Genomic DNA, 27,100 nt, shown 5'->3' with positions numbered 1-27,100 from the left:
GTATAAAATATGAATCGTAAACTGGACATCTGAAGGTTCAACAAAAGGAGTGTGCGGCTATCTACACTGCAGCACACTATCCTAGAATATAAAGACTTAGTAACAAGGCTTCTTCTTTGTATGTTTCATAAATATTACCTGAAATTGAAGATACAGAATATAAGCTGTGAATTGTATTCTCTGCTCATACACTTTACTTTTTTTTTTTTAATCAGGTTAAAGACACAACCTCTTTGCAAGCAATCCAATAACTATTCAACATTATTATTAAAAACAGAAAAGAATACATTGCTAATAGTACACATATGAAGTGAATGTTAAAATAAAGTTAGTTTTCAGCAACCGCAATGGTCTGTGGGGAAACGCATTAACAGGATTGATGCCAAAATATAACTGACCCTTTGACGGTAAACCTGAGAGAAGAAGCATGCACACAACAAACTTAAGAATAGCTTTGGTTTCTCCCCAATACTAAAGCAGCACCATCAAGCATGCATAGGGAAAAATCCATAAAGAGACAGTGAATGTGTCAAGAGTGTTCATCAACAATCACAACTAAGTGTTCACTCACAAACAAAAACTGAAGAAAAACATACAGGTGCTGTGCTTGTGTGACCCTTTAATTTCTCATCATCCCCAAATTGCCATCAGCAATAACTCAATAGAAAGCATATTTATGTAAGATGAGTTTAAATGTGCCATCATCTCTACAAGGCAAATATCAAACACATACAAGAGAAAAAGCAAACACGTGCAGTGAATGTGGCAAGCACTTTACTCTCTCAGGACATCTAAATATTCATCTTCGAACACACACAGGAGAAAAGCCATACAGGTGTAATGAGTGTGGAAAAAACGTTATCTGTTCATCTACACTAAAGAGCCATGTGCGAACACACACAGGAGAAAAACCATACACCTGCTGTGAATGTGGAAAGAGCTTTGCTTTCTCAGGGAAACTTAAGCTCCATCAGCGAACCCACACCGCAGAAAAGCCTTACTGCTGTAATGAATGTGGAAAAGAATTTACTTATTTATTGTCACTAAAGACCCATCTGCTAAAACACACGGGAGAAAAACCATACATTTGCAGTGAGTGTGGAAAAAGCTATATCAAAGCAGCAAACCTAAAGGTTCATCAGCGAACACACACAGGGGAAAAACCATACATGTGCAGTGAATGTGGAAAGTGCTTTACTCAGTTACCTAATCTAAAGAAACATCAGCGAACACACACAGGGGAAAAGCCATTCACATGCAGTGAATGTGGGAGGAGTTTTACTCAAAAAGGAACCCTGATGCTTCATCAGAGAACACACACACATGAAAAACCATGCACATGCAGTGAATGTGGAAAGAGGTTTCCTTTCTCCGCAGGCCTGAGATGCCACCTGCGAACACACACAGGGGAAAAACCATATTCTTGTAGTGAATGTAGCAGTAGCTTTACTGATTTATCAAAACTAAAGGTCCATCAGCGAAAACACACCGGAGAAAAACCATACTCTTGCAGTGAATGTGGGAAGAACTTTCGTCTGTCAGGAAACCTAAAGGTCCAAAAAACCACACACCTGCACTGAATGTGGAAAGTGCTTTACTGAGATATCTAGTCTAAAGAAACAGCAGCGAACGCACACAGGGGAAAAACCATTTACATGCTGTGAATGTGGAAAAAGCTTCGCTCGAAGTGGAACCCTAGTGCTCCATCATAGAACACACACAAAGGAAAAACCATATACATGCAGCGAATGTGGAAAGAGGTTTCCTTTCCCAACAAGCTTGAAATACCATTTACGAATACACACAGGGGAAAAACCATATCCTTGTAGTGAATGTAGCAACAGCTTTAGTGAGTTATCAAAACTAAAGATCCATCAGCGAAAACACACAGGAGAAAAACCATACTCTTGCAGTGAAATTTGGAAAGCGCTTTTGTCTGTCAGGAAACCTAAAGACCCATCAGCGGAAACACACAGGAGAAAAACCATACTCTTGCAGTGAATGTGGACAGAACTTTGGTCTGTCAGGAAACCTTAAGAACCACCAGCGAATACACACAAAAAATCATACACCTGCAGCGAATGTGGGAAGAGCTTTAGTAAATCAGCACATCTAAAGAGCCATCAACAAACACAGGAATTCCTTTGCACATGCAGTAAATGTAGAAATAACTTTTTTTGTTCATTTGCCTTAAAGATTTAACAACATATGCATGCATCTCGTAAATGTGTCAACATATCCTCATATTATAAATGCCAACAGGAAGCACACAAGATAAAATATATAGGATGTGTTTCAGCCATTCATAAATTGTTGAAGACCCCGCCTGCAATCCCGACATGTAATCAATTGGGGAAGAGATTCCATAATTTATTGTCAATTAGTGAACACACAAAAGGGGAAATACCATTCTCCTATAATGGATGTGAGAAGAGCTTCCATTGTTTGACATCTACCTCTCTATAAGCAAATACGCACAGTGGAAAACCCATACACCTAGATCAAATATGGGGTGAGTTTCAGTCGGTCATCAATTTATAAGTTGCTATTAGCTAATACAAACACATCCAAGAATATAATTTCAGCTGCAGTAAATGTGGAAAGAGTTTGTCACTTTTCAGCATGCAAAAGTGGAAGACTTCGTAAGAAACCATTTCTGGATCTCACTAATGTCAACTAAGTTTTTTATTGGTGCCCTCCCTAGCCTTGGAAAAATAATAGAACACTTTGATACCACCCGCCCACGGTTGAAGATGCCTTATGCATACTAGAAAGAGAGAGATCTCTTTGCTCCTATTGCTCAACATCTTAGTAACCTTTAACATTGTTGACCATGGGGCACCTTTTCCCTCCCATCCACACACCCGCAGATGGAGGTTGCCTTCATGAATTATGTAAATGTTTAATTCCAGGTAAATTTAAATTTATAATCTTTGTTATCTTGTTTTAATTGACATTCACATGATATTGATTCATCTGTTTGGCCTCATGGTGTGCCACTATTGCTTTTTTAATAGACACAATTGTCTGTGTATTTTTGTAATTGTTTTAATATGTTTGATTTCACTTACTGTTGCTAATATTTGTCATATCTGTAAACAGCCACCCAGTTTACATTGTTTTCTGCTTTGTGAACAGATTTCCCTTTAGTATAACTCAGTGGTCTCCAAACTTTTTAAAGCTGCGCCCCCCAGTTGAAAAATAAAAATCATTGGTCCCCCCTCATGATTTTTCACAATTATTTTATAAAGATGGCAATGTTTAAATATGTCCAGACCTATTTAAACATTGCAGTTAGGTACTGTTACCTTCTTAAAAATGCAATAACATGCTTCTGCTTAAAACAAGGCCTGTTATCTGTATAATGCTTCTTTTGGCCAGAGTCTAGCACCCTCCAACCCCCCAGATCACTTGAGGCCCACCTAAGGGGACCCACCCCCAGTTTGAAGACCTCTGGTATAGATACTGTTATGTTTTTTTATTTTTTTTGCTTTTTTGGGCAATTCTGGTAAAAGGATTTCATTTGTATACATTTTTTCTTTTTGAAACAGCAATTTTCACTTTCATAACACTCAATCTGTAGTGCACACTCGGGCACAAGAAGGGTCTTGGAAACCTAAAAGCATTGTTTTTATGTCTGATAAACTCTGGGTGAAGCAGTACTTCATGGGTTGAACATACTGGACTGTACCAAACCTGCATGGAATGGAGACAGGAATTTAGCTTATTTTTAGGGAGTCAGAGCATGCACTTGACCAGGATAAACGCAGCACGGTGAGCTGATACTCACCCGCCAGAAGACAAACTCTTCAAACAAAGAGAGGACAACTTAAGCCGTTCTCCTGGTCTGCAGGAATGAAGGTGCGTGTCTTGCTTAAGCTGAGAGTATTTCTGGCTTTTCTTAATTGATGTGTGGTGCGTTTTCCATGGGTTAGCTGCACCAATAATGTGTTCCCTTCAATCTCAAACGTCTGTTCTGGAGGCAGCAACCTTGTAAGGAAAGAACATGGCTTTGACTAGGCCGTCTCCTTCTATGTTTCAATGGGAGCACAAAGGTCTGTCAAAATACAGATTTTTTTTCATGTCTCCTTGCTGCTTTTGCCAACAGTAATATTACTTTATTAAATTTCAAGAATAATGATCTTTTATTGATTTCTTTTTTTTCTACGATTCATTGATCCTACACCGTATTACGTTTGCAGAAGTTTGATTTTAAATTTCTCTCAATAATCTAAATTTGTGCAGAATAACTCAAATAAAAGAGAACAAACACCTTCATATCCACCACTTAAATCTAAAGTAGTTGAGACAGAAGAATCCTCACTAAATAAAATTGTGGAGGAAATCCAGGCATTTTGCAGTAATAAAGATGTCATTAGCCTAGACATTACATATTTAGAGGGATATTGATGCCCTCTCCATGATAGTCTCTGACAATGAAATTAGAATAAAAAACAATCAAATTAAAATTAATCAATTATCTTGTCTTGTTTAAAAAAGTTCTCTAACTACCAAACAACCTCTTGACCCTGAAATTTGCAAAAGACTATAAACTCCAGATTTTTAACCTTTCAGTGTCCGTTGAGTGCCTGTCCTGCTTATGTGAAAATACTCCAATCCAAACTGTTAAACCTTAGCTTTGCAAAAAGATTTGAAGTTAAAAAGTCTCCTCCGCCACCTAGGAAGGCAAACCAGTCTAAGCCTCAACAACTTATTTACAAAGTACATCGTCATCACCATGATAAGGAAAATTATCTAGGAAATTCTTTCTCAAATGATGGATGGTATTAAAATCTATATATTAACCAAGACTTTGGAAATGTAATGGTAACCATTAGCAAGCAATTTACAACCCTTTGGCCTAGACTCTAGAATTAGGGTGTAAATATGGCTTGTTTGACCTTCATCCATGCAAATCTTAAATATGTATCAACAAAATCCTTCAGTAATGCCACAGACATGATTAAGATGCTTGATCAACATCATCCTATCAATATAAGGAAACAAGATATAGTAGATTTGTAGTTTATTTGATTCATACTGCTGGGTCCTCAGTCATACATCTATCATTTGTGGCTGGTTCCTGTGTCGCATCACCTATCCATCTTATGCTTGCCCTGCTGAGCTTCACTACTGTTGGGCATGCCATTATTAATGTTTGTTTACTCTGTGTTGTATGTATTATTTGTTTTTATGAGTCCTACGATACTTTTATTTCTATTTTTATCAATACTTTTCATCTCATTCATCCTTTTGTTCTCTGATTCTTTCTCCTCCTTTCAGTTTTTTATGACTTTAAATTATCAACCTTACATTATTTCATTAAATGTCAGAGGCATCAGACATCCAATGAAGCCTAAAAAGATTAATGAGTATCTTTCTAGGCATAATGCCTATAATTGTATGATTCGGAACATGGATGTGAAAAGATTTTATCCTCCATGGTTTAAGGTTAGTTTGGAGATTTTGGCCCTCATTACGAGCCTGGCGGTCTGTGACCGCCAGGCTCGCGGTTGGCGGGAGCACCGCCGACAGCCTGGCGGTGCCCCTTAGGGCATTCTGACCGCGGCGCTTTGGCCGCGGTCAGTGCAGGAAAACCGGCGGTCTCCCGCCGGTTTTCCACTGCCCGTCAGAATCCTCCAAGGCGGCGCAGCATGCTGCGCCGCCTTGGGGATTCTGACACCCCCTACCGCCATCCTGTTCCTGGCGGTTCGCCCGCCAGGAACAGGATGGCGGTAGGGGGTGTCGCGGGCCCCTGGGGGCCCCTGCAGTGCCCATGCCAATGGCATGGGCACTGCAGGGGCCCCCGTAAGAGGGCCCGCTTGTATTTCACTGTCTGCATAGCAGACAGTGAAATACGCGACGGGTGCAGTAGCACCTGTCGCACCTTCCCACTCCGCCGGCTCGATTACGAGTCGGCTTCATGGTGGGAAGGTCGTTTTCCCCTGGGCTGGCGGGCGGCCTTTAGAAAGGCCGCCCGCCAGCCCAGGGGAAAACTCAAAATACCCGCCACGGTCTTGCGACCGCGGTACGGTATTTTGGCGGCTCCCGCCAGGCGCGCGGTCACCGTGTCCGGCGGGAGTCGTAATGACCCCCTTTGTTTCTTCTCCGGTGATAAAAGGAAAAAATGGTGTGACCCTTCCTATCTCTAAAAGACATCCTCTTCAAATTTTTCATAAACATTCCAATGCTGATGGTAGGTTTATGTAAGTTAAATTACAGATTGCTAAAATAGTTTTGCATTTAATAAAAAAAAAATTATGGTTCTACGACCGATGAACCACTTTTTTAGACAGCTATTCTGAAATTGTTAAGCTTGTCATTGTTTCTTTAATTATACGGCAAAACTTTATTTTTGGAACAGACCGGTATTGAATAGACTTTCTCTGTCTAAGTTTAAACCTTCTTGAATGTTTCTCAAAAACACAAAATGACTAGATATATTTGGTGACTTCATTTTCCCACTAGTAAAGAATTGACCTTTTTTATCAAACCCTCACTCATAATATTCCAGGATTACTTATCTAATTGTACTGTAATAGTATTTATATAGCGCTTACTACCCCTGACGAGGCATCAAATTGCTTTTCGTCGAGTAGCACGCTACTCCGGAACCCAACAAGAATTAGTGATGGATTAGTATAGGGAAATATGAGTACAGTTTTAGTATTATTATGAGTTAATTTGAGCCGCGGATATGAGAGTTTGTTAGTTAGATTGACTGGAGTCATGGAGGGATGGAGGAGGGAGGAATCCAGAAGTGTTAATTGGGAGTATATGGTAATAGGATTTAGGCTTGGGATGAGTAAAGGAGGATGGAGGAGGGAAGAGTCTGTGGAAGGGGTTAGGGAGATCATAATAGCAGGGTGAGATAAATGAGGGCGAATTTAGTAGGGTTGTTTGGGAGGTCATGGTAGTAAAGTGAGGTTTGGTGAGTTAGATATGGAAGCGGAGGGAAGAGCTTAGGCAGAGTTATTTAGGAGATGAAAGTAGTAGAATGGATTTGGGATTGAGTCAGAGTGGGAATGGAGGATAGATTGATAGATATGCCATATGGTGATGGGTAGATAAGTTTGATATAAGATGAGAGCAGGGATTCATAGATATCTAGTATAACAACCCACCCAGGAGCCATGCAATGACCCACAAACATGCCAAGCACAGAACAACACACACACACATATATATATATATATATATATATATATATATATATATATATATATATATATATATACATACACACACACACACACACACACATATGCACATACATATTTAAAACCATGAGTAAATATACTTAAACAGGTATAAAGAGTGTGTGTGTAGTTTATTGTTATGACATAGTAGCGATACATATTTTCTAAAGAACTATGCATAGCTAGAATATACACATAATCAGAAAAAAATATTTGTCAACATAGGCATATGCAGTCCATAGTTGTTTGAATATGGTGGTTATGAAGGAAAGAACCAACTCTTGAGTAGTTTTCTGAAGACAAGAAAGTTATTTGTGGCTCTTATAGTTGGGGGTAATGAATTCCATAGTTTGGCTGCTTGAACGGAGAAGGATGTACCACATGTAGTCTTTTTCTTGTATGGTGGTGTTCTAAGGTGGGATACCAATCTTGAGCGGAGGTTTCTTTGTTGAATGTATTTGGTTATTTTGTTTCTGATAAAAAGCAGTTCTGTTCCATGTATACCTTTGTGGGTGATACAAAGCAGCTTGAAAGTGCATCTTCTGGCAACGGGTAACCAGTGTAGTGCTCTCAAGGCAGGGGAGATGTTGGCTTGCGGCTTTATATGTAGTAGTAGCCTGGCTGCGGAATTCTGGATACGTTGTAGTTTTTTCATAACAGATGGAGATGATCCATGGTAGAGGCTATTGGCATAATCCAGTTTGGATAGTAGAAGCGAGATGGTAGCTTGCACTTTGTGTGGGAATCCGAGGTGTGGGAAGATGCGTCGTACAGTCTTCAAGGTGATGAAGCTTGTTCGTGCTAATTTGTCGTCTTGGGCATTCATAGTTAACTTGGAGTCCATGGTGATTCCAAGGTTTTTAACTTCCTTGGATAATTGAGGAGGTCGTCCGAGATCATCAGGCCAGGCGCACAGTGGGTCATAACTTTTCCAGTCACCACTTATGTATATTTCTGTTTTGGAGATATTTAGTTTGAGATGGCTCCAGGTCATCCACTGATCAACGGCTCTGAAGCAACTGAAGATTTCTGAGTTTTCAATATTTTTGGGTCATTCTAATTTAAGTAGTATTTGTGTGTCATCTGCATAGTTGTAGCATGTGAGATAAAAATAATTGATCAGTTCTGGTAATGATATCATGTAGATGTTGAAAAGCAAAGGTGAGACGATTGATCCTTGGGGGACCCCTGCTTTTGTGAGGTAGGGTTTGGATGACAAGGGGGGCGAATAGATGATATAAGATCTTTTTTGAAGATAGGATGTAATCCTGTCAAGAGCAGTCCCTTGTATGCCGGCTTCGTGGCGTCTTTGAATTAGGGTGTCATGGTCAACCGTATCAAAGGCAGCCGAGAAGTCCAAGAGAAGTAGTGCAGCAACTCCATTGCGGTCAACTGTGTTTTTAAGATCATCCCAGATTGCTGTGAGTGCTGATTCAGTGCCTCTTCCTGGGCGGAATCCAGTTTGGAAGTCTGAGAGTATAGAATTGTTTTCAATGAATTGTGACATCTGGGCAAATGCTGCTCTTTCTATCAGTTTGCCCAGGAAAGGTCCAGTTGTGATTGGTCTGTAGTTGTTGGGGTCCTGGGAGTCTAGATTTGTTTTTCTTTAATAACGGTCGTATGTATGCCTTTTACAGGTCTACAGGAAAAGTTCCTGTAGTTAAAGAGTTGTTGATAATTCTTCTTACAGGTGTGGCAGCAGAAGTAGCTAAAAGAATGTTCTTGAGGATTTGTGGTAGACAAGGGTCAGAAGGGCAACCAGAAGGCCTGCTTGCTTTGACCAAATCCATAAATTCACCTTGGGATATTTGTTGGAAGGACTGTAGAGGCTGGGTTGGTTTATTCTTAGAGGGTATTTGAGGAAAGGGGTTGGTGCTTGATTGTTTTCTTCTGTTTTAAACAGGAGGCCAATGTGTCTGCCTTGGTTGTGTAATGAGTTGCCAGTTTGTTTGTGAGATCTTGAGTAGTGGGATGACTTCCTTCCATGCATGTAGGTTTTTCGAAATTCATTGAGAAATTTATAAAATTCCTTGGTTGTAGATTTAGCATTTTGAATTCTGTCTGAGTAGTACCTTTTTTTTTTTTTTAGCTTTTTTTGATTGATGATTTGTAAATTCTGTTAAGTTTGTGTAGCTGCAGTTTGTCTTGACTGTTGTTTGTTTTGAGCCAGGTCCGCTTCAACTTTCTGATTTGTTGCTTTATCTTTTTAAGTTGTGAGTTTCTCTAATGGCATTTTGTAGTTTAGGCCAATCAATCTTCTGTCCCAAGATACATGCAATTGATATTTAAGACCATGCCATGATATATTTTAATTAAAATAGACCGACTCTAGCTCCATAAACCCAGCTGAAAATGAATGTTCAAATTCCTCTCAAAGATGAATGCAAACACAAATTAATACATTATTTTAAACACTTTTTTTTACCATTGATGCAGACCATATTACCGCTAATGTACCTAGGTTGGATATGTTCAAGCCTTATAATAGAGGTTTAATTATCTCTATTGTGGTTAATGATAACAAGCTTTTCCGCTCATAAATAAGTAATTTATGAAAGGAGTCTCCTAAATAAGAAAGATTATTTATCTCCTCAAATAGTATACATATTAAACACTACTACAAAAATTAAGATACAAATATAACTCAGTGCTTGGCAAACGTACTGGTATATAAATATCAAACAATAAAGCAAACTTTTTCAAGCCAATAGATCTGGGAAACTTATTGCTCATTGTTTGCATAATGAACATGATAAACTTCCAACACCTGCTATTTACTCCAATTTCGGACAGGGGTTGATATCTTTCGAGAATATTTTAGCTGAATTTCCAAAATAATATTCTAAATAATATTACAAACCTGATGTGTTTGACTCTAAAATAATTGAGGAATTTTTGTTGTCATGTCATTACTCAAGACAAAAAAAGGTTCTTTAGATGTCCTCATTTCCCACTTCAAAATGCTGGCTGCCATTGCTTCACTTAATTCTGAAAAATGTCCTGGCCCAGATCCTGCTGAGTTCTATAAAACCTTCACTGCATAATTAGAATCCTATCTTCTTACACGTTTCGCAGATTTTCCACAATGTGCGGCTTTTCTGAAGTCTTGATTGTAGTTTTTCATAAGACAAATAAAGATCCCACAATTGTTTCCAATTACAGACTAATATGGTTAATCAGGATTGTAAAACCCATGCCAAATTTCTTGTTGCTTGAATATCTAACGTACCTGGTCAGCTAATTCACACTGGTCACGTTGGTTTATGAAAACAAATATTATCTGTGCATAACATCAGACTGTTTTTTCATAACAGTTCATCTGTATCTAGTACGGACCCACCATCAGGCCTACTTGCAGTAGATGCAGGTAAAAAACAGTTGATAACATCGATATTTTTATTTCATGGTATAGTGCTGTGTCATTTTGTCAGCCTTTTAATAACATGATCAGAGCGCATTATATTTCTCCTACAGCTAAATTCTTATTTAATGGTCATATTTCTACCTCCTATTGGCTATTGAACTTCTATTTAACCTTATTTGGAACTGTTTGCATAATAAAGGTATTAGACTTGGCAACACTACTGTTAAGACCTCAGCATGTGTGGATGATGATCCGTTATTTATTTCTGATCCAGGTATATTAATCCTGATAATACAGGACGAATTGAAAATTACTTAGTAGTTTCAGGTTATACCCTTAATGTAAATAGGATAGCATTGTTTCTATAACTGAATGCTGCACATCAAATTTGATTTAACAATATAATAGAGTCTGATGTACATATAAACTGAAATATCTCGGTATCCCTTTGGCAAATAATTTACAGCATACTTAGGAACTTAAACATGAAAGTGTTATTCAGAAGTTAAAATAGGAAACTGATCTTTCTTAATCTATCTTAGTGGGGGACATTTAGTCAATTAAAATGTGAGGGTGTACCCCAGATATTATATGTACTACCTATGTTGCCTCTTTATGTCCTGTTAACCTTTTATAAAAGGTTGAAGTAAAAACTATCCAACTTATTTGGACTCCTCAGTAAGAAAGTTATTTGAAACTCCAACATGACACTAACAATGCTGATTTGAGAGTATCTAAATTTTAGTATTACCACACCACCTTTATTGAATGACAGAGTTCCTCTTTGGTTTCAAAATACTGCTTTAACATCTACCGCAATTAATCTTGAAGATCTAACTAATCATTTTTCCCTATGTTCAGTTTTAACTGTCTCCAATAGAAAATCTTTTAACAACAATCTCCAATTATTAGAGCCACAAAACTAGTTTCTTATTGTATGATGAATTATTAAACATTCAAAATAGACCTCTTTATGGTTAAATCTCTGTTAAACTTCATCATAACAAATTAGTGCAAAAAAATATATAGATCCTAGATTTTTTTTACTTGTCTGCTATACATCACGGTAATGAGGTTTTAATCATTCACTTCTTTACTTAAGTTTTTTCTACCTACCTCTGAATTCCCTAAATTTAGTAATCTAGGCATCGCCATCCTTTGTTTCATAACGCTATTCCAGTTGCTATGTTATCTAAAATAGAATTGTCTTTAAATATTTTGTATCGCTATAGTCATGTTACATTAAATGTATACAATAAAATACTATCCCAGTTTGCTTATATCAAGAAAAATCTCCTCATTGTACTGTGTATGGACTTATGTTAGTCTGTTCAAAGCTAAACCACTGGAGAGTCCCATTTGCTATCATTGTCATGTTGCTAATGGTTCTTTAAAGTATTTATTATTTGACTGCTGTCTTATGTCTGCTTTTTGGTCTGGTGTATGGGGTATTACTTTTAAAATATCAATATTGGTAATAAATTGTCATATTCTATGGAAATCACTTGCCCTTTCTTCCTCTATATCTGTCACTAATCGGACATTATTTAATTTATTTGGCGATTAACTCTATTATGTCTAATTGTAAAGATGCTAATTTATTGTATACACATACCTGGTGATCATGTATTATATTTACAAGGCAGGGTGATAGAATATCTTCTCATCCTACTCTTACATTCCATAAATATGAAATTTTGTGGAGACTGCTGAACTACGTTTTTCAAAATGTATAATATTCCATAGGTATTAACCTTGTTTTTATCTAAATTATACTTTGTATTACTAATACTGTAATTTTTATAACTATCTTATTGTATTTTGATATAATATGTACACTGATGTGATGTTTTTTGCATGTTTATTTTACTGTTTAATTACAAAATCGCAATAAAATATTTTGATCGCAAAATGTATTTTTTTTACAAACGTAGTACATTATGAAAAGCTGTACATAATGTACACCACTTCTTTCCCTAAGCATAATCCTTTCTTTTAAAAAAACACTAAACTAAATTTAGAAGCAATCATCAAGAATCCCACAAACTCCTATGTTAACTTGATGCTATCTAATCGCCATTGACAACGATTTGAATGATTCACATGAGGGTCTACTATGGAGATCATGCATACAGCCTGCCACACTCGAGACCCACCGTACCCTATATGGCATCAGTGAAGGCCAAGTATAATATACAAATAGTTTCTCTTTCTTTCATTGTATTTGTTTGGTTAAAAAAGCTACTTTATTCTGGGAATATGTTCATGGTAAAAAGGACTTACTGTGAAATACTTCTTTAGAAACTAATGTTAAATGAAAGTTCCTAATCATGTTAATAAATAGAACAGTATCTAAGTTGCTGCACAGCGTGTAATATGTTGTTTATGGGCGGAGGTGGGCCATGACTCTTGAGTAGCGAAGCCCCGAGTGTGTCCCCGCCCATCCAGCATCAATGGCAATAAATTGCACATTACTGTAAACAGATTTGCATTTTTATGGTTTACCATGCTGTATTTTCATGTGCAGTAGTGGTATTAGCAAAGTTATGTAACCATAATCAAAGCATAATAGTTAAGTCTGTGCACAGAGAAAGAATGACCATAAATAGGCCTCGTTTGCAGGGTCAGTTTGATTAATTTTGCACAGTGATTCTAAAATCAAATCTTTGAAACATCAGGTTTTGAAAAGTCAGAAAAGTGTTATGTTACCAGCCCTGCAGGTTTAATGACTTAAATGATCTACTCAACCTTACTGTAATGCGCTTCACCCATAAATTTGTCTCAAGTTGTACGATTATGCGCAAATATTTTATTCCACTGAGTCACCTTTTTCTTCATTATCACACATAAGAGCATTATCAAGTATGTAAGTTCAGCATGTGTGCTGTACAAAAACGCATTTATTTGATTTAACAGACTAAAAGTTTGCTCCAGGTATAATACAATTTGAGCCCACATATAGGGTACACATGGCCCTGGCTTGTCTCTTGGTTCACTAGTAGCATTGCCGTCAAAATGAGGCAGGAATGTTTCTCAGTTCATATTTAAAAATACTACCTTTTAATAAATATATTACTACAGCAAGATATGGTAGCACAGTGTTGTTTATAGAAGACATTGTCCATTGAAATGGCCACAAACCTTCCTCTTGCGTGTAGTTTTACTGATAAGACGATATAACGTACAAACAACTATGTATGAAACACAGGCTTCAGCAAATATTTATTGCTTACACATCCCCAATTAAAATATTGTGATTTGTTTTGATTCTATCAAAATCTTTGTTTCCATATCACTTCAGAATTACAAAAAAGTGTTTTCCAAATTACTGAAATAGGTTTTGCAACAGTAATACAGTTTGCTTACAAGTTTTTTTTAAATGTTGTGTGCCCAGTAGGTTTGTCACGGTACACTTACAATATCTTCTAAATTTGCAGTCCGAGAACGAAAAGTAAACACCAATCTCCAGGATAAATAAGCAGCAATTTGTTAGAAGACATAAGGTGACATTTGACCTCTGTCTTTGAAAACACAGCAACTGTGGCAAGATAAAAACAAGATTTGAAGACATCTTTATTCCTCATTCGCTTCCTGAATTAATAGAATTCTTGTTCTTTGCCAGCTTCAGCTCTCTCACTGGACCAGGCCAGTAGGCTCTAAAAATAGCTCACCCTGAATAAATCTGACTCCCTGTGGTGAGTGGGCTAGTAGATGTCACGAAACCTAGGCATTAAGCATTACTTCCTCAGTGCAATAAAACTAGTGTGGCCACATACTTTAGATAGCTGTGCCACATAATTTAGTCTTCCATTGCCCCCATAACCCAGTTGCCCCGATAATGTTAAAACTTTGCATGCAGAGTGGTCTAGGATATGTTGATAAAACTAATATTTCACAGCGGAAAAATGAAATATTTTCAATATTTCCTGGTTCCCTTTGAGTTTTAATAGCACTGGATTTTTGCAGTAAAAACACTCAAACATTTGAGATCTGTAGTGATAAAACTTTTTATTGATATAAAAGTTGAAACTAACACTTGCAGCATACGATGAAAGTGAGTATGTACTTAAGGTTATACTTTGGGATCTATTCTAAATTTGTAGATGTTATTTACATTGTAGGGATTCTTAACATGAACAAAATCAACTTACTTTAGGAAATGCAGCTTCAGGGCTTAGTGTCAAATATACAAAGCCATTTTCAGTTGTAAACCCTGTGAGTCACAAAATCACAAGATTTGCAACAGTATTTTGGGTTCCTACTATATACTAAAACCCACTTGATGATTTGGAAAAGCCTTTCCGAATTGCAAACTAGGTTTAATGACTCATTCTGAATTACAAATTGGAAGGGGCTTGTGTCTGAGTCGCAGTGAGCGGTTTCAGTGATTTGTGGCCTTAATTTGGTTGTCAACCATTGAAAAGTTATTGTCTCTTGAAAGAAGAAGTAAAGGATTGGGAAAGGAGAACCTTTCCCCATTAGACAGCTTCCCCTTTGGGAATAATGTTGGGCAAGAGGGTGACTCGGAGGCCGGGGGAGGGATACCAGTGCCACCCGTATTGGTAGAGTACCTGGTGCAGATTCCAATATCCATGGAAAACCGACTCCAGCGTTATCTTGACCAGTAGCACGGTACGCAATTACTAAAGTGCAACCGGTCCTTATACAGCCTGACCGTACCAGTTCCTCTAAGGTGGAAACACCACCAGAGGCTTCATTGAAGAAAAGGATGCTATTCTCCCCCTCAGTACAAGGACAATTTTGTTTCACGGATGCCCCATCAACTATCTGCACAGCAAGTGACATCACATCCTTATCTCCTCCAGCATCCCAAGATGTACCTAAAGGCGGACGCAGTGCAGGCATACAGTGAGCATGCCAAAGTCCCTCCATTTGCTACCCACCCGATTCATCTATACCCTCATCTTCGGCTGCTGCTCGCCGCGCTTCACCACATAATGCTGTGGGAACATTTTCCCATGTCCTGCAAATTCTCTTGCACTCTCCCACACCCCCTGTGCACCTTTCCCGTTTTAGCAGCATTCAACACCCACACACTCGCAACGACCAGCCACACAGCACACAATCCACACACATGCATGCTCCTATGCACCTGTTGACTCACTAAGCATGAAACCGAGATCTGGGACCTGCTACAGACATCAACACACCTGTTCCATCTCCATCTATAAGATCACCAGGCAGATGGACAGCACAGTTGGAAATAGCCATCATTACAAGGACACACCCTCCAACAACATGCAACACCTCAATTCAAACGCCGCGCCACAGCCAGCCTCGCCCTCAGTGGCACTCTCATCTGTCAGGACCATGAACCCACTTCACGACACTACTGCGGACTCCGTTGCAACTCTCCTTCAAAGCTCCTTTGCCCTCCTTGGAGACCTGTACTTCACCTGGCAGACCCTGCAGAGGCAACACCCCCGCCCCGTCACCTGAAGACCACGCTGTCCTCATCCCACAGCAACGCTGCCAGGCCAGGCCAGCCTGCTGAAACTGGAAGAGTATCATGGAGGGAGACTGGAGCGCCACCCTGTGCACACCAGCCCACACCGCGCGGGGGCGCTGCGTCACCAGGAGCGGGACGGTTTGCGCCCTGCGCTGCGGATTAAATAAACAGTATGGTGCATCCAGCCTCAGGGATTGAATGGATCACATCGCGGGAGTCACTGGCCGCAGGGTTGACCTTCACTCACACAGGAGCGCGTGCAGGCGCCTGAGGCCCGACGAGATCTCACAAATTATAGGAGGTTGAAACGTCGACAAATCTTTCCCATATGGTTAAAGAACTGAATTAGATACACGGGTGGAGCCCTGAGCGCCGCGCCTTCGTGGGTTATTTAACCCCTTCTGTGCCCAGGACGTAATGGTTACGTCCTGAGGCACAGTGCTGCTGTGCCCAGGACGTAACCATTACGTCCTGTGCACAGAGCCCAGAGGGAGCGCTCTCGCTCCCTCTGTGGGGTTCCCCCCCACCCCCCCAAGTCAGGGATGGAAGGGGAAGCCCTTCCCCTCCCACCCCGACCCCCCCCAACCCCCCCTGTGACGTCAGCGCGCGAGCGCGCGCTGATTAGTCACAGGGTCTCCCCCATCGCGCTGGAAGCAGAGCTTCCAGCACGATTTAAAAAGAAATGCTTTTGCATTTCTTTTTCAATCCCATGGGGGAGGCCCCGAGAGGCTTCAAAGGGAAGGAAATGTATTTCCTTCCCTTTGAAGTCTCTCACAGGTTTCAAAAGCCGGATTGCTTGCAATCCGGCTTTTGAAACCCCACTAGACACCAGGGATTATTTTTTTTTTCCTTGAAATTGGCAAAAGGGAGCGACCCCTTGGGCAAGGGTCGCTCCCAGGGGGGCATTTTTTTAGGAAGGCCTTTTCTGCCCCCCCTGGGGGCAGATTGGCCTATTATTAGGCCGATCTGCCCCCAGGGGGGGCAGAAACCTCTAGGCACCAGGGACCTTTTTTTTTTGTGATGATTTTTTTTTTTTAATGTGGGGAGCGATCCCTTAGGCAAGGGTCGCTCCCCTACGGGGCAATATATATTTAGGCCATTTCTGCCCCCCTTGGGGGCAGATTGGCCTATTTTGATAAGGCCAATCTGCCCCCAAGGGGGGCAGAAACCATTAGACACCAGGGAGTTTGTTTTTGCGCGCGTATGTCACGCAACAAAGCGACCCCTTTGGCAAGGGTCGCTCCCAGGGGGGGCAATTTTTTGGGAAGGCCTTTTCTGCCCCCCCTGGGGACAGATCGGCCTATTATTAGGCCGATCTGCCCCCAGGGGGGGCAGAAACCTCTAGGCACCAGGGATCTTTTTTTTTTTTTTTTCTTTTTGTTATGTTTTCTTTTTTTTTTAGGTGGGGAGCGACCCCTTAGGCAAGGGTCGCTCCCCTAGGGGGCAAATTATATTTAGGCCATTTCTGCCCCCCTTGGGGGCAGATTGGCCTATTTTGATGAGGCCAATCTGCCCCCAAGGGGGGCAGAAACCATTAGACACCAGGGAGTTGTTTTTTTTTGCGTGAATTTCACGCAAGGGGAGCGACCCCTTAGGCAAGGGTCGGTCCCTGGGGGAAGGGGGGGGGGATTATTTTAGGCCATTTCTGCCCCCCTGGGGGGGGTAGATCAGCCTATTTTGATTCAGCTGATCTGCCCCCAAGGGGGGCAGAAACCACTAGGCACCAGGGATTTTTTTGTTTTTCTGTTTTACAGATGGGGAGCGACCCCCTTGGACAAGGGTCGCTCCCCTGGAGGGGCAAAATGTATTTAGGCCATTTCTGCCCGCTTTGGGGGCAGATCGGCCGATTTTAGGTCAATCTGCCCCCAAGGGGGGCAGAAACCACTAGGCACCAGGGATCTTTTTTTTGCGCCGTCACACAAGGGGAGCGACCTTGTAGTCAAGGGTCGCTCCCCAGAGGGGGTAGGGGTGGGGGGGGCAAAATTATTTTAGGCCATCTCTGCCCCCCCTGGGGGCAGATCGGCCTATTGGTATTAGGCCGGTCTACCCCCAGGGGGGGCAGAAACCTCTTGTTGCCAGGGCAAATTTTTTTTTTGTGTTTTTTTTTTTGTTTGTTTGGTTTTTTTTTAGAGATGGGGAGCGACCCATCAGGCAAGGGTCGCTCCCCTGGGGGGCAAATTGTGTTTAGACCATTTCTGCCCCCCTTGGGGGCAAATTGGTAGATTTTAGGTCAATCTGCCCCAAGGGGGCAGAAACCACTAGGCACCGGGGATTTGTTTTTTGACGCCAATGTCACGCAGGGGGAGCGACCCCGTAGGCAAGGGTCCCTCCGGGGGGGGGAGTGGGTGTTCGGGGGCAAATTTATTTTAGGCCATTTCTGCCCCCCCTGGGGGCAGATCGGCCTATTATTAGGCCGATCTGCCACCAGGGGGGGGCAGAAACCTCTAGGCGCCAGGGCAATTTTTTTTTGTGTGTTTTTTTTTTTGTATGTTTGTTTTTTTAGAGATGGGGAGCGACCCATCAGGCAAGGGTCGCTCCCCTGGGGGGCAAACTGTGTTTAGACCATTTCTGCCCCCCTTGGGGGCAGATTGGTCGATTTTAGGTCAATCTGCCCCCAAGGGGGCAGAAACCACTAGGCACCGGGAATTTGTTTTTTGGCGCCAATGTCACGCAGGGGTAGCGACCCCGTAGGCAAGGGTCGCACCTGGGCAGGGGGGGTTTGGGGGGGTGGGGGGTCAAATTTATTTTAGGGCATTTCCCCCCCCCCCCCCCCCGGGGCCGGCTGAGCTAGAGGCCAAAATCCACAGGTAGGCACTTTGCAAAAAACACCTCTGTTTTCTGTGAAAAAATATGTTATGTTTTGGGCCATTTCCTTTTGTGGGCGCTAGGCCTACCCACACAAGTGAGGTACCATTTTTATGGAGAGACTTAGGGGAACGCTGGGTGGAAGGAAATTTGTGGCTCCTCTCAGATTCCAGAACTTTCTGTCACCGAAATGAGAGGAAAAAGTGTTTTTTAGCCAGATTTTGATGTTTGCAAAGAATTCTGGGTAACAGAACCTGGTCAGAGCCCCGCAAATCACCCCATCTTGGATTCCCCTAGGTCTCTAGTTTTCAAAAATGCGCTGGTTTGCTAGGTTTCCCCAGGTGCCGGCTGAGCTAGAGGCCAAAATCCACACGTAGGCACTGTTTTCTATGAAAAAATGTGATGTGTCCACGTTGTGTTTTGGGCCATTTCCTGTCGCGAGCGCTAGGCCTACCCACACAAGTGAGGTATCATTTTTATCGGGAGACGTGGGGGAACGCTGGGTGGAAGGAAATTTGTGGCTCCTCTCAGATTGTAGAACTTTCTGCCACAGAAATGTGAGGAACATGTGTTTTTTTAGCCAAATTTTGAGGTTTGCAAAGGATTCTGGGTAACAGAACCTGGTCTGAGCCACACAAGTCACCCCATCTTGGATTCCCCTAGGTCTCTAGTTTTCAGAAATGCACAGGTTTGGTAGGTTTCCCTAGGTGGCGGCTGAGCTACAGGCCAAAATCTACAGGTAGGCACTTTGCTAAAAACAGGTCTGTTTTCTGTGATGTGTCCACGTTGCGCTTTGGGGTGTTTCCTGTTGCGGGCGCTAGGCCTACCCACACAAGTGAGGTATCATTTTTATCGGGAGACGTGGGGGAACGCTGGATGGAAGGAAATTTGTAGCTCCTCTCAGATTCCAGAACTTTCTGCCACAAAAATGTGAGGGACATGTGTTTTTTTAGCCAAATTTTGAGGTTTGCAAAGGATTCTGGGTAAGAGAACCTGGTCCGAGCCCCGCAAGTCACCCCTCCTTGGATTCCCCTAGGTCTCTAGTTTTCAGAAATGCACAGGTTTGGTAGGTTTCCCTAGGTGCCGGCTGAGCTAGAGGCCAAAATCTACAGGTAGGCACTTCGCAAAAAACACCTCTGTTTTTTTCCAAAATTTAGGATGTGTCCACGTTGCGCTTTGGGGTGTTTCCTGTCGCCGGCGCTAGGCCTACCCACGCAAGTGAGGTGTCATTTTTATCGGGAGACTTGGGGGAACGCTGGGTGGAAGGAAATTTGTAGCTCCTCTCAGATTCCAGAACTTTCTGCCACAGAAATGTGAGGGACATGTGTTTTTTTAGCCAAATTTTGAGGTTTGCAAAGGATTCTGGGTAACAGAACCTGGTCCGAGCCCCGCAAGTCACCCCTCCTTGGATTCCCCTAGGTCTCTAGTTTTCAGAAATGCACAGGTTTGGTAGGTTTCCCTAGGTGCCGGCTGAGCTAGAGGCCAAAATCTACAGGTAGGCACTTCGCAAAAAACACCTCTGTTTTTTTCCAAAATTTAGGATGTGTCCACGTTGCGCTTTGGGGTGTTTCCTGTCGCCGGCGCTAGGCCTACCCACGCAAGTGAGGTATCATTTTTATCGGGAGACTTGGGGGAACGCTGGGTGGAAGGAAATTTGTAGCTCCTCTCAGATTCCAGAACTTTCTGCCACAAAAATGTGAGGGACATGTGTTTTTTTAGCCAAATTTTGAGGTTTGCAAAGGATTCTGGGTAACAGAACCTGGTCCGAGCCCCGCAAGTCACCCCTCCTTGGATTCCCCTAGGTCTCTAGTTTTCAGAAATGCACAGGTTTGGTAGGTTTCCCTAGGTGCCGGCTGAGCTAGAGGCCAAAATCTACAGGTAGGCACTTCGCAAAAAACACCTCTGTTTTTTCCCAAAATTTAGGATGTGTCCACGTTGCGCTTTGGGGTGTTTCCTGTCGCCGGCGCTAGGCCTACCCACGCAAGTGAGGTATCATTTTTATCGGGAGACTTGGGGGAACGCTGGGTGGAAGGAAGTTTGTAGCTCCTCTCAGATTCCAGAACTTTCTGCCACAGAAATGTGAGGGATGTGTTTTTTTTGGCAAATTTTGAGGTTTGCAAAGGATTCTGGGTAACAGAACCTGGTCCGAGCCCCGCAAGTCACCCCTCCTTGGATTCCCCTAGGTCTCTAGTTTTCAGAAATGCACAGGGTTGGTAGGTTTCCCTAGGTGCCGGCTGAGCTAGAGGCCAAAATCTACAGGTAGGCACTTCGCAAAAAACACCTCTGTTTTTTTCCAAAATTTAGGATGTGTCCACGTTGCGCTTTGGGGTGTTTCCTGTCGCCGGCGCTAGGCCTACCCACGCAAGTGAGGTATCATTTTTATCGGGAGACTTGGGGGAACGCTGGGTGGAAGGAAATTTGTAGCTCCGCTCAGATTCCAGAACTTTCTGCCACAGAAATGTGAGGGACATGTGTTTTTTTAGCCAAATTTTGAGGTTTGCAAAGGATTCTGGGTAACAGAACCTGGTCCGAGCCCCGCAAGTCACCCCTCCTTGGATTCCCCTAGGTCTCTAGTTTTCAGAAATGCACAGGTTTGGTAGGTTTCCCTAGGTGCCGGCTGAGCTAGAGGCCAAAATCTACAGGTAGGCACTTCGCAAAAAACACCTCTGTTTTTTTCCAAAATTTAGGATGTGTCCACGTTGCGCTTTGGGGTGTTTCCTGTCGCCGGCGCTAGGCCTACCCACGCAAGTGAGGTGTCATTTTTATCGGGAGACTTGGGGGAACGCTGGGTGGAAGGAAATTTGTAGCTCCTCTCAGATTCCAGAACTTTCTGCCACAGAAATGTGAGGGACATGTGTTTTTTTAGCCAAATTTTGAGGTTTGCAAAGGATTCTGGGTAACAGAACCTGGTCCGAGCCCCGCAAGTCACCCCTCCTTGGATTCCCCTAGGTCTCTAGTTTTCAGAAATGCACAGGTTTGGTAGGTTTCCCTAGGTGCCGGCTGAGCTAGAGGCCAAAATCTACAGGTAGGCACTTCGCAAAAAACACCTCTGTTTTTTCCCAAAATTTAGGATGTGTCCACGTTGCGCTTTGGGGTGTTTCCTGTCGCCGGCGCTAGGCCTACCCACGCAAGTGAGGTATCATTTTTATCGGGAGACTTGGGGGAACGCTGGGTGGAAGGAAATTTGTAGCTCCTCTCAGATTCCAGAACTTTCTGCCACAGAAATGTGAGGGACGTGTTTTTTTAGCCAAATTTTGAGGTTTGCAAAGGATTCTGGGTAACAGAACCTGGTCCGAGCCCCGCAAGTCACCCCTCCTTGTATTCCCCTAGGTCTCTAGTTTTCAGAAATGCACAGGTTTGGTAGGTTTCCCTAGGTGCCGGCTGAGCTAGAGGCCAAAATCTACAGGTAGGCACTTCGCAAAAAACACCTCTGTTTTTTCCCAAAATTTAGGATGTGTCCACGTTGCGCTTTGGGGTGTTTCCTGTCGCCGGCGCTAGGCCTACCCACGCAAGTGAGGTATCATTTTTATCGGGAGACTTGGGGGAACGCTGGGTGGAAGGAAATTTGTAGCTCCTCTCAGATTCCAGAACTTTCTGTCACCGAAATGAGAGGAAAAAGTGTTTTTTAGCCAGATTTTGATGTTTGCAAAGAATTCTGGGTAACAGAACCTGGTCAGAGCCCCGCAAATCACCCCATCTTGGATTCCCCTAGGTCTCTAGTTTTCAAAAATGCGCTGGTTTGCTAGGTTTCCCCAGGTGCCGGCTGAGCTAGAGGCCAAAATCCACACGTAGGCACTGTTTTCTATGAAAAAATGTGATGTGTCCACGTTGTGTTTTGGGCCATTTCCTGTCGCGAGCGCTAGGCCTACCCACACAAGTGAGGTATCATTTTTATCGGGAGACGTGGGGGAACGCTGGGTGGAAGGAAATTTGTGGCTCCTCTCAGATTGTAGAACTTTCTGCCACAGAAATGTGAGGAACATGTGTTTTTTTAGCCAAATTTTGAGGTTTGCAAAGGATTCTGGGTAACAGAACCTGGTCTGAGCCACACAAGTCACCCCATCTTGGATTCCCCTAGGTCTCTAGTTTTCAGAAATGCACAGGTTTGGTAGGTTTCCCTAGGTGGCGGCTGAGCTACAGGCCAAAATCTACAGGTAGGCACTTTGCTAAAAACAGGTCTGTTTTCTGTGATGTGTCCACGTTGCGCTTTGGGGTGTTTCCTGTTGCGGGCGCTAGGCCTACCCACACAAGTGAGGTATCATTTTTATCGGGAGACGTGGGGGAACGCTGGATGGAAGGAAATTTGTAGCTCCTCTCAGATTCCAGAACTTTCTGCCACAAAAATGTGAGGGACATGTGTTTTTTTAGCCAAATTTTGAGGTTTGCAAAGGATTCTGGGTAAGAGAACCTGGTCCGAGCCCCGCAAGTCACCCCTCCTTGGATTCCCCTAGGTCTCTAGTTTTCAGAAATGCACAGGTTTGGTAGGTTTCCCTAGGTGCCGGCTGAGCTAGAGGCCAAAATCTACAGGTAGGCACTTCGCAAAAAACACCTCTGTTTTTTTCCAAAATTTAGGATGTGTCCACGTTGCGCTTTGGGGTGTTTCCTGTCGCCGGCGCTAGGCCTACCCACGCAAGTGAGGTGTCATTTTTATCGGGAGACTTGGGGGAACGCTGGGTGGAAGGAAATTTGTAGCTCCTCTCAGATTCCAGAACTTTCTGCCACAGAAATGTGAGGGACATGTGTTTTTTTAGCCAAATTTTGAGGTTTGCAAAGGATTCTGGGTAACAGAACCTGGTCCGAGCCCCGCAAGTCACCCCTCCTTGGATTCCCCTAGGTCTCTAGTTTTCAGAAATGCACAGGTTTGGTAGGTTTCCCTAGGTGCCGGCTGAGCTAGAGGCCAAAATCTACAGGTAGGCACTTCGCAAAAAACACCTCTGTTTTTTTCCAAAATTTAGGATGTGTCCACGTTGCGCTTTGGGGTGTTTCCTGTCGCCGGCGCTAGGCCTACCCACGCAAGTGAGGTATCATTTTTATCGGGAGACTTGGGGGAACGCTGGGTGGAAGGAAATTTGTAGCTCCTCTCAGATTCCAGAACTTTCTGCCACAAAAATGTGAGGGACATGTGTTTTTTTAGCCAAATTTTGAGGTTTGCAAAGGATTCTGGGTAACAGAACCTGGTCCGAGCCCCGCAAGTCACCCCTCCTTGGATTCCCCTAGGTCTCTAGTTTTCAGAAATGCACAGGTTTGGTAGGTTTCCCTAGGTGCCGGCTGAGCTAGAGGCCAAAATCTACAGGTAGGCACTTCGCAAAAAACACCTCTGTTTTTTCCCAAAATTTAGGATGTGTCCACGTTGCGCTTTGGGGTGTTTCCTGTCGCCGGCGCTAGGCCTACCCACGCAAGTGAGGTATCATTTTTATCGGGAGACTTGGGGGAACGCTGGGTGGAAGGAAGTTTGTAGCTCCTCTCAGATTCCAGAACTTTCTGCCACAGAAATGTGAGGGATGTGTTTTTTTTGGCAAATTTTGAGGTTTGCAAAGGATTCTGGGTAACAGAACCTGGTCCGAGCCCCGCAAGTCACCCCTCCTTGGATTCCCCTAGGTCTCTAGTTTTCAGAAATGCACAGGGTTGGTAGGTTTCCCTAGGTGCCGGCTGAGCTAGAGGCCAAAATCTACAGGTAGGCACTTCGCAAAAAACACCTCTGTTTTTTTCCAAAATTTAGGATGTGTCCACGTTGCGCTTTGGGGTGTTTCCTGTCGCCGGCGCTAGGCCTACCCACGCAAGTGAGGTATCATTTTTATCGGGAGACTTGGGGGAACGCTGGGTGGAAGGAAATTTGTAGCTCCGCTCAGATTCCAGAACTTTCTGCCACAGAAATGTGAGGGACATGTGTTTTTTTAGCCAAATTTTGAGGTTTGCAAAGGATTCTGGGTAACAGAACCTGGTCCGAGCCCCGCAAGTCACCCCTCCTTGGATTCCCCTAGGTCTCTAGTTTTCAGAAATGCACAGGTTTGGTAGGTTTCCCTAGGTGCCGGCTGAGCTAGAGGCCAAAATCTACAGGTAGGCACTTCGCAAAAAACACCTCTGTTTTTTTCCAAAATTTAGGATGTGTCCACGTTGCGCTTTGGGGTGTTTCCTGTCGCCGGCGCTAGGCCTACCCACGCAAGTGAGGTGTCATTTTTATCGGGAGACTTGGGGGAACGCTGGGTGGAAGGAAATTTGTAGCTCCTCTCAGATTCCAGAACTTTCTGCCACAGAAATGTGAGGGACATGTGTTTTTTTAGCCAAATTTTGAGGTTTGCAAAGGATTCTGGCTAACAGAACCTGGTCCGAGCCCCGCAAGTCACCCCTCCTTGGATTCCCCTAGGTCTCTAGTTTTCAGAAATGCACAGGTTTGGTAGGTTTCCCTAGGTGCCGGCTGAGCTAGAGGCCAAAATCTACAGGTAGGCACTTCGCAAAAAACACCTCTGTTTTTTCCCAAAATTTAGGATGTGTCCACGTTGCGCTTTGGGGTGTTTCCTGTCGCCGGCGCTAGGCCTACCCACGCAAGTGAGGTATCATTTTTATCGGGAGACTTGGGGGAACGCTGGGTGGAAGGAAATTTGTAGCTCCTCTCAGATTCCAGAACTTTCTGCCACAGAAATGAGAGGGACGTGTTTTTTTAGCCAAATTTTGAGGTTTGCAAAGGATTCTGGGTAACAGAACCTGGTCCGAGCCCCGCAAGTCACCCCTCCTTGTATTCCCCTAGGTCTCTAGTTTTCAGAAATGCACAGGTTTGGTAGGTTTCCCTAGGTGCCGGCTGAGCTAGAGGCCAAAATCTACAGGTAGGCACTTCGCAAAAAACACCTCTGTTTTTTCCCAAAATTTAGGATGTGTCCACGTTGCGCTTTGGGGTGTTTCCTGTCGCCGGCGCTAGGCCTACCCACGCAAGTGAGGTATCATTTTTATCGGGAGACTTGGGGGAACGCTGGGTGGAAGGAAATTTGTAGCTCCTCTCAGATTCCAGAACTTTCTGCCACAAAAATGTGAGGGACATGTGTTTTTTTAGCCAAATTTTGAGGTTTGCAAAGGATTCTGGGTAATAGAACCTGGTCCGAGCCCCGCAAGTCACCCCTCCTTGGATTCCCCTAGGTCTCTAGTTTTCAGAAATGCACAGGTTTGGTAGGTTTCCCTAGGTGCCGGCTGAGCTAGAGGCCAAAATCTACAGGTAGGCACTTCGCAAAAAACACCTCTGTTTTTTTCCAAAATTTAGGATGTGTCCACGTTGCGCTTTGGGGTGTTTCCTGTCGCCGGCGCTAGGCCTACCCACGCAAGTGAGGTATCATTTTTATCGGGAGACTTGGGGGAACGCTGGGTGGAAGGAAATTTGTAGCTCCTCTCAGATTCCAGAACTTTCTGCCACAGAAATGTGAGGGACATGTGTTTTTTTAGCCAAATTTTGAGGTTTGCAAAGGATTCTGGGTAACAGAACCTGGTCCGAGCCCCGCAAGTCACCCCTCCTTGGATTCCCCTAGGTCTCTAGTTTTCAGAAATGCACAGGTTTGGTAGGTTTCCCTAGGTGCCGGCTGAGCTAGAGGCCAAAATCTACAGGTAGGCACTTCGCAAAAAACACCTCTGTTTTTTTCCAAAATTTAGGATGTGTCCACGTTGCGCTTTGGGGTGTTTCCTGTCGCCGGCGCTAGGCCTACCCACGCAAGTGAGGTGTCATTTTTATCGGGAGACTTGGGGGAACGCTGGGTGGAAGGAAATTTGTAGCTCCTCTCAGATTCCAGAACTTTCTGCCACAGAAATGTGAGGGACATGTGTATTTTTAGCCAGATTTTGAGGTTTGCAAAGGATTCTGGGTAACAGAACCTGGTCCGAGCCCCGCAAGTCACCCCTCTTTGGATTCCCCTAGGTCTCTAGTTTTCAGAAATGCACAGGTTTGGTAGGTTTCCCTAGGTGCCGGCTGAGCTAGAGGCCAAAATCTACAGGTAGGCACTTCGCAAAAAACACCTCTGTTTTTTTCCAAAATTTAGGATGTGTCCACGTTGCGCTTTGGGGTGTTTCCTGTCGCCGGCGCTAGGCCTACCCACGCAAGTGAGGTATCATTTTTATCGGGAGACTTGGGGGAACGCTGGGTGGAAGGAAATTTGTAGCTCCGCTCAGATTCCAGAACTTTCTGCCACAGAAATGTGAGGGACATGTGTTTTTTTAGCCAAATTTTGAGGTTTGCAAAGGATTCTGGGTAAAAGAACCTGGTCCGAGCCCCGCAAGTCACCCCTC

General features: G+C 43.3%; 1 protein-coding gene and 1 pseudogene across 3 annotated transcripts in view; both read left to right on the top strand.

Annotated features, from left to right (window-relative positions):
• Window positions 1-27,100, top strand: part of LOC138248900 (zinc finger protein 420-like) — a 461,504-nt gene that overhangs the window by 332,413 nt on the left and 101,991 nt on the right. The window lies entirely within an intron of this gene.
• On the top strand, window positions 324-2,195 carry LOC138248909 (oocyte zinc finger protein XlCOF6-like; annotated as a pseudogene).

Source organism: Pleurodeles waltl, chromosome 8 (genome assembly GCF_031143425.1).
Source record: "Pleurodeles waltl isolate 20211129_DDA chromosome 8, aPleWal1.hap1.20221129, whole genome shotgun sequence".
NCBI classification, from domain to species: domain Eukaryota; kingdom Metazoa; phylum Chordata; class Amphibia; order Caudata; family Salamandridae; genus Pleurodeles; species Pleurodeles waltl.
The sequence above is the reverse complement of the archived record's forward strand: the minus strand, read 5'-3'. Positions and strand labels throughout refer to the sequence as shown.